We start from the raw sequence: 8,946 nt of genomic DNA on the forward strand, positions 1-8,946 counted from the left end.
AACTGCATAGACCCAGAATATACTCCATAGTTTACAAGCAACCAACTTTTGGGGAATTGCTCAGCTCTGCTAATCCTCAAAGTAACCCTTTGGGAATCGGTCTCATTGTGCCCGTTTGGTAGTTTAAAAACCTGAGCCTTGGAGCAGTTAAATGTCTGGCCTGTGATCACCCGCACTTGGAAAATAGCCTGGACTCTGACCTAAATCCCCTCAAGTCCTGAGCTCGGCCCTGTTCTCCCGTGTGCTGTGCGGGTGTCGTGCTTCGCCGCTGGAGACCTGGAATTAGTGGTTCTTCGCTTGTAGAACAGGTGAGGAATCCGCGAGGCCGCCAGCCCAGCAAGCATTCATTCCCCTTATGCCTGGGCAGATGGTTGGGTGTGAGGCCAGTGGCCTGGGAACCAGCAGACCTGGCGGTGAGGCCTGGCTTGCTGTGTGACCCCAAGTTGTTTCCCCCTCGCACCAAGCCCTCCTCTCTGGGTTGCCAGATAAAACACAGGAAGCCCTGTTAAATTTGAATTTCAGATAAATAAACAACCAAAAAAAAAATTTTTTTTAGGAAGTATGTTCCAGGCAATATTGGGAAATACTTAAAAAAAATTTTTTTTTCTCCTGGGGCGCCTGCGTGGCTCAGTCATTTAAGCGTCCGACTGCGGCACAGGGCATGATCTCACAGTTCTTGAGTTCGAGCCCCACATTGGGCTCTCTCCTGTCAATGCAGAACCTGCTTTCCATCCTCTGTCTCCCTCTCTCTGTGCCCCTCCCCTGCTCACTCTCTCTCTCTCTCAAAAAAAAAATAAAATAAAATAAACATTAAAAAGTAATAATAATATTTTTTGGTCACTTATCTGAAATTCAAAATTAACTGGGCATTCTGTATTTTATTTGCTAATTCTGGCAACCCTTCCCTCTTTGCCCAATAAGGTCTCTGATATGGCTGTAAAGTTCTATGATCATCTCACTGCTGGGCCGGTCCTGTTTAGAACAGTCAGGAAAGTTAGCTGCTAGCTTCAGAACTGCTATCCTAAGGGACTGCCCAAGGACAGGACGAGAGAATACGTGTGCGTCTCCTTGGGGGTCATTGGAAAAGACCCATAAAGACTATGCTTTGCTGGTGGTCCACTTCCTATGGCCACTTGGGAACCCCCTCAGCCATGGGGGAGTTCCTTCACCACAAGGGCACAGAGGATGCCACTTCCCCATCCCCAGGCCCAAGCTGGGGGCCTGGGACACACACTGAGCTTGTGGATTTTGGGAAATTGGGTCAGCCAAACAAAAAGAAGGTGGTGGAAAGCAACCTCATTCATCCTTGTTAATTTTCATGACACCTATGAAGTGGGTGCTCATATTAATCTCATCTTAAATTTAAAAAAAGAGAGGGGCAAGGAGCCTGGGTGGCTCAGTCAGTTAAGCCTGCAACTCTTGATTTTGGCTTAGCTCATGATCTCACCAACGGTGAGATCTTAAGAGCCGCCTCTCTGTGTTAACAGCACTCAGCCTGCTTGGAATTCTCTCTCCTTCTCTTTCTTCCCCTCCCTCGAAATAAATAAACATTAAAAAAAAAAAAAAAAAAAAGAGAGGACATGTCCTGGAGTGCCTGGGTGGCTCAGTCGGTTAAACGGTTAAGCATCTGACTTTGGCTCAGGTCATGATCTTGCTGTTCATGAGTTCAAGCCCTGCATTGGGCTCTGTGCTGACAGCTCAGAGTCTGGAGCCTGCTTCACATTCTGTGTCTCCCTCTCTCTCTGCCCTTCCCCTGCTCATGCTCTGCCTCTGTCTCTCTCTCTCTCTCTCTCAAAAATGAATAAACATTAAAAAAATAAATAAATAAAATTAAAAAGAGAGAGAGAGTGGCGCTTGGAGGGCTCAGTCAGTTGAGCATCTGACTTTTGATTCTGGCTCAGGTCGTAACCCCAGGATCTCGGGATAGAGTCCCGCATCAGGCTCCGTGCTGAGTGTGGAGCCTGCTTAAGATTCTCTCTCCTTCTGCCCCTCTCCCCTGCTCATGCTCTCTCTTCTAAAATTAAAACAAAAAAAAATTTTTTTTTTTTTAAGAAGAGAGAGACTCATAGAAATTAATCGATCCGTTCAACATCACATAGCAAGTAAGTGACGAGCCAGGATACGGAACAAGTCTGTCTGAACCACAGATCCTGATGAATCCTTGTAAAGAAGAGGTAGACACCAGGGGTTAACCTGAAGCAGGCACCAGAGTGAACATCTCCCGTCCAGCAGCCAGAGTGTGGTGGTCTGTGGACCAGTCTCTGGGTGGAGAAGGCCCGGTGGAGACGTTTGCCCAGTCTGTGGGTCTACCTCCTCAGCCATCTCGGCTCTCTGGCCACTCTGGACATTCAGAGGGTGTCTTTGCTTTGTGGAGATTCTCCTGTCCGATGAGGTTGATATTAAAGCTGAAGGTCTTCCCTGGCTGAGGACATTAGCATTTTTCCCCAAGACGAATGGCCTGCGGTTGACTTAATTAGGATATTTGCAGAATTTCTCACTAGTATGGGTGTTCAGATAGCCAATCAGCTCAGGGTTGTGAACTCAGACCAACCCTGGGGGGCAGGTCTAGGGTTTCTCTGCCTCGAGAACCTTCCCTTCTGGTGGGGACCTCTTCCCCCATATTGATATGCACATGGCTTCTCCCCACTTGGGTACCCTGGGTGAGGTTCAAGTTCCCATTAAAGCTCTTTCTCTAGAGAGAATTTTATCACGTTGGGCATTTTATCAGGTTTTGAATATTTTTCTTCCAATTGGTCCTCAGATCGTAGAAGTACAAGTTATGTGGATGAACTCTTGCTCAAAATGTATGCACCTATAGTTTCTCCTCTGAAGAAAAATGAACCAAAATTTGGACCCAGGGCAGAGGAATCAGGGTCATCTTATTCTCAGAACACAGAGACTTGTTCAAGTGACTATTTTCTCCCATGGACAGTACACAACTGATACCACCTTAGATGCAGAGAGAAGTGGGTTGATTACATGTGAAGAAGGCCTTGGGGGGCTCCTGGGGGGCTCAGTTGGTCGAGTGTCCGACTTCAGCTCAGGTCATGATCTCACCGCTCCCGAGTTCAAGCCCCACGTCAGGCTCTGCGCTGACAGCTCAGAGCCTGGAGCCTGTTTCAGATTCCGTGTCTCCCTCTCCGTCTCTGCCCTTCCCACTCTGTTTCTGTCCCTCCCCCACTCGTACACTGTCTCTCTGAAAAATAAATAAACATTAAAATAACTAAGGGAAAAAAAAAAAGGAATGCCTTGGGCATTAGGGCGCCAACCTCTCTTCAGAACCTGGCTGAGGAATACCATTCTAGGGGAAGAAAAATTTGCTTTGACTTCTTATTTACTATGGATCAGGGCCCAGAATCTTTCATGTCGGATATTGACCTGCCAAAATGGGTAAGATGCAAATGCTTTCCTCTGTATTTTTTTTCAATTAAAAAAATGTTTATTTATTATTAAGACAGAGCGCAAGTGGGGGATATTGACCTGCCAAAATGGGTAAGATGCAAATGCTTTTCTCTGGTATTTTTTTTCAATTAAAAAAAATGTTTATTTATTTTTGAGACAGAGCGCAAGTGGGGGAGGGGCAGAGAGAGAGGGCGACACAGAATCTGAAACAGGCTCCGAGCTGTCAGCACAGAGCCCGATGCGGGGCTTGAACCCACGAACCGTGAGATCATGACCTGAGCCCAAGTTGGACGCTCAACCGACTGAGCCACCCAGGCGCCCCGCTTTTCTCTGGTATCGAAGAAGGTAAAATAGAAACATTTGGAAGAGACAGTAATGATAACCCCAAAGACTGTGGTCTTCTTGCATGGTAAGGCAGTAGCCACTTCCATCGTCGACTTAGACGGGTTCTTCGTCCAGAATTCTCTTTTTCATTGAGAGTGTGCGTGTGAGCTCGTGCATGTGCACACACGCACGGACACGTAGTTTTTTGCATCCTTCTTTGAACCCGCTTTGTCATCCTGATGTTTGTCTCCTTAATATTCTCACTGTGTATCTGTGCGAGAACGATGGTGATGTTGCTACCATCTTGAAACGCGGGTGGTGGCTTCCCCTTTTGTGAAGCTATTGATGCTCTGTAATTGAAGGTGGACCACTGATGGACCCTTGTCTCGTATTTCCTGCAAACACAGTCCTCTCTGGGGGAAGGCACAGGTGTGGCAGCCATGAGTGAGGAGAGGTTCCTGCTGCCGGTACTCCCCTGACATCTTTCCTCATTCCCTTTGTCAGTCAGCCCCAAGCGGGCTCTTTCCTGCTCACCCTTCCAGAGACTGAGCCACCCTGGGAACCCACTAGCAAGCCGTCCTTCACAGGACCTTTCTCCAAAAGACCCTCTTCTCAGATATTAGCACTCCTGTGATCACGGCAGCACTATTCGCAATAGCTAAGATGTGGGAACAACCTAAAATGTCCATTAACAGACGGCTGGATAAAGAAAATGGGATATGTACATGCAACCGATTACTATTCAGCCTTAAAAAAGAAGGGAATCTTGGGGCGCCTGGGTGGCTCAGTCAGTTAAGCGTTCGACTTGGGCTCAGGTCACGATCTCATGGTTTGTGACTTTGAGCCCCGCATCGGGCTCTGTGCTGACAGCTCTGAGCCTGGAGCCTGCTTCGGATTCTGTGTCTCCCTCTCTCTCTCTGCCCCTCCCCTGCTCACGCTCTGTCTCTCTCTGTCTCTCAAAAATAAATAAATGTTTTTTGTTTTTGTTTTTAAAAGAAGGGAATTCTGCTATTTGCCACAACACGGATGGGCCTTGGGGACATTATGCTGAGTGATAGAAGTCAAACAGAGATGGACAAGTACCACATGATTCCACTTTTTTTAATTTTTTTTAAAATTTTATTTAAATTCGTTAGCATACAGTGTAGTATTGGTTTCAGGAGTAGAATTTAGTGAATCATCATTTACATACAACACCCAGTGCTCTTAGTCACAAGTGCCCTCCTTAATGCCCATCACCCATTTAGCCCACCCCCCCACTCCCCTCCAGCAACCCTGTTTGTTCTCTGTATTTGAGAGTCTCTTATGGTTTGCTTCCCTCTCTGTCTTCTATTATTTTTTTTTATGTTTATTTATTTTTGAGAGAGAGAGAGCGCGCAGGGGAGGGGCAGAGAGAGAGGGAGACACAGAATTCAAAGCAGGTTCCAGGTTCTGAGCTGTCAGCACAGAGCCCGACGCGGGGCTCAAACCCACAAACCGCGAGATCGTGAACTGTGTGAAAGTCAGACACCCAACTGACTGAGCCACGCAGGTGCCCCTGTTTTTATCTTATTTTAGTTTTCCTTCCCTTCCCCTATGTTCATGTGCTGTGTTTCTTAGTTTCCACATGTGAGTGAAATCATACGATATTTGTCTTTCTCTGATATATATACATATATATATATACATGTATACATATATATGTGTGTATATATATATATATCTCCCACATCTTTATCCATTCGTCAGTTGATTGACATTTGGGCTCTTTCTAAAATTTGGCTATTGTTGATAGCGCTGCTATAAACATTGGGGTGCATGTGCCCCTTTGAATCAACATTTTTGTATCCTTTGGATAAATACCTAATAGTACTTGGGGCACCTAGGTACTTCTGCTCAGGTCATGATCTCGTGGCCCATGGGTTTCAGCCCCGCATCAGGCTCTGTGCTGACAGCTGGGAGACTGAAGCCTGCCTCGGAATCTGTGACTCCTCTCTCTCTGCCCCTCCCCTGCTCATGTTCTGTCTCTCTCTGTCTCTCAAAAAATGAATAAACGTTAAAATACATACATACATACATAATACAATTGCTGTGTTATAGGTTAGTACTGTTTTTAATTTTTTGACGAACCTCCATACTGTTTTCCAGAGTGATCTTTCTTTAAAAGAATGGAATTTATTTATTTGTTTATTAAATGTTTATTTATTTAAAAAAAATTTTTTTTTAACGTTTATTTATTTTTGAGACAGAGAGAGACAGAGCATGAACGGGGGAGGGGCAGAGAGAGAGGGAGACACAGAATCGGAAGCAGGCTCCAGGCTCTGAGCCATCGGCCCAGAGCCCGACGCGGGGCTCGAACTCACGGACTGTGAGATCGTGACCTGAGCTGAAGTCGGACGCTTAACCGACTGAGCCACCCAGGCGCCCCAAAATGTTTATTTATTTTTGAGAGAGAGAGAGAGAGAGAGAGAGAGAGAGAGAGCACACAAGTGCACCCAAGTGCGGGAGGGGCAGAGAGAGAGGGGGACCAAGGATCCCAAGGTGATGCAGGGCTCAAACCCATGAACCCTGAGATCATGACCTGAGCTGAAGTCCAGTGCTCAACCACTGAACCCCGCAGGTGCCCCTAAGATTTTATTTTGAACGGGTCAGCCTGGGTGGCTCAGTAGGTTGAGAGTCTGGCTCTTGATTTAGACTCCGGTCATGATCTTGCAGTTCATGGGGTCAAGCCCCACATCAGGCTCTGTGCTGACACTGCGGAGCTTGCTTGGGATTCTGTCTTTCCCTCTGTCTCTGCCTCTCCCCTACTTGTGCTATAAACAAACAAACTAACAAACATTTTTTTTAATTAAAAAAAACAGATTTTATTTTTAAGTAATCTCTACACCCAGTGTGGGGCTTGAACATACAATCCAGAGATCAAGAGTCACATGCTCTACCCACTGAGAGAGCCAGGCTCCCCTGGATGATTCCACTTTATGAGATATCTAAAAAAGATGAATTAAAAAAATCAGAATTTAAAATGGTAGTTACCAGGGTTTGTGGGATGGGGAATTGTTAGGAGGCATACAGTTTCAGCTAAGTAAGATAAGTTAGCTCTAGAGACCTACTGTACAATATTGTACTTATAGTCCAAAATAATGTGCACTTAACATTTATTAAGAGGATAGGTCTCATGTTAAGTGTTCTTACCACACACACAAAAAAATAATAATAAGTGAATAAAATAAAGAGCCTCTTTTCTTCACCTTCCCTTCAGACTTCTATAGGAGGCAGGTGGAAATGAGAAACAAAGACAGGAATTAGATCCAAACTGTTCAGACACAAATACCCCCAACCCCAGACCCCAGACCCACAACCTATTTGAAGCTCCTGGAAGGCCAAGGAATACAAAGCTTTTCCGGGTGGAACGAAAACATTTGAGGACTCCATGTGGGTGTTCTATATGGGCTAATTTCTTTCTTTCTAAGGACCTTTTATATTATTCTTTCAGTTATTACTGAATGTCATATATGTGCTTTGTAAAAATTTTCAAACAATCCAGACACGTATAAATGAAAAGTTGTTCCAGAAACCACTGCTGTTAATAGTTCCAAATGTGTAATTCCAGACTCTCCTCTCTAAAAAATACTATATATATTGGGGTGCCTGGGTGGCTCAGTCAGTTAAGTGTCTGACTTCACCTCAGGTCATAATCTCACAATTCACGAGTTTGAGCCCTGCACCAGGTTCTGTGTAGACCGCTCAGAGCCTGGAGGCTGCTTTGGATTCTGTGTCTCCCTCTCTCTCTGTCCCTCCTCTGCTTGTGCTCTGTCTCTCTCTCTCTCTGTAAAAGAAATAAAACATAAGAAATTTTTAAAAAATACTGTATCTAGTATATATATATTATTTTATATAGTATATAGTATATATCCCACGCACATAATGATTACTTCTCCATGATTTCTTACTCAGTTAAATGTCATGGGCTTTGTTCCATACTTTATAGGCACCTCTAACGGCTGCGTGGTATTTCATTGTATGGATGTATCACACGCTATTTTTTGGATCTCACACTGAGACACAAATGGGTTGATTCCCATGTTGATTCCAGAAAGCTCTCTCTTGCCTGCCCACATTTACACTTGTTACTCAGCAGCTTAACTAGTCTCTCTGCCAAATTTCTGTCTCTAACCTTTGACTCTAGATCAAGGTTTAGACGATCTGCTCAGCTGTGATTCTGGTCCCCTTCCAATTGGGATTTCTCCTTTTGACCTGCTGCTTCTACTTTTCACGCACTGCTCCCGAGTGCGTCCCCAGTCCCAGGGAAGCCAACCAGCCTTACCCAGCCCTCATGTGTTTATGTGTGGCAGAGGCTAGGAGCCGACGCTCTAGCCCTGTCTAAGTTGAACACGGAGCCCATCACTTACCTAGGTAAAAACTGTTCTGGAGGGCGCCTGGGTGGCTCAGTCGGTTAAGCATCTGACTCTTGATTTTGGCTCAGGTCATGATCTCTCAATCTGTGAGATTGAGCCCCGTGTTGGGCTCAGCAGAGAGTGCAGAGCCTGCGTGGGATTCTCTCTCTCTGCCTCTGCCCCACTCACATTCTCTCTCTCTCTTTTTCAAAATAAATAAACATTAAAAAAAAACTGTTCTGGATGGGGTGCCTGGGTGGCTCAGTCAGTTGAGCATCTGACCCTTGATTTCTACTCAGGTCATGATCCCAGGGCCGTGGGATCAAGCCTTGCATCAGGCTCCACACTGAGCATGGATCCTGTTTTAAGATTCTCATTCTCTCTCTCTCTCTCTCTCTCCCTCCCTCCCTCCCTCCCTCTGCACCTCCCCTGTTTACGCTCTCTCTCTCATAAAATAAAATAAAATAAAATAAAATAAAATAAAATAAAATAAACAAAAAAATGTTCTGGGGCGTCTGGCTGACTCAGTAGAGCATGCCAATCTTGATCTCAGGGTTGTGAGTGCAAGCCCCACATTGGGTGTAAAGCTTACTTAAAAATAAACATACAAAGAAACAAACAAATAAACACTGTCCTTTGCTTCAGCCTCTACAATGCAATTACCATTGCCCTACCAGCCACGTAAATATCTCATCGTCCAAATTTGTATCTGCCATGAATGGTAATTTTTTTCAGATAGAAGAGTGTCGTGTGTGACGAGATGCAGTGCAGAGAGGGGGAAGGGCCATGTGCTACTGAGTCACAAAGACTTGGATTTAAGTCCTGCTGCTCTAGTCACTAACTATCC

This window comes from Panthera uncia, chromosome D1, assembly GCF_023721935.1.
Source record: "Panthera uncia isolate 11264 chromosome D1, Puncia_PCG_1.0, whole genome shotgun sequence".
In the NCBI taxonomy this organism is placed as follows: Eukaryota; Metazoa; Chordata; class Mammalia; order Carnivora; family Felidae; genus Panthera; species Panthera uncia.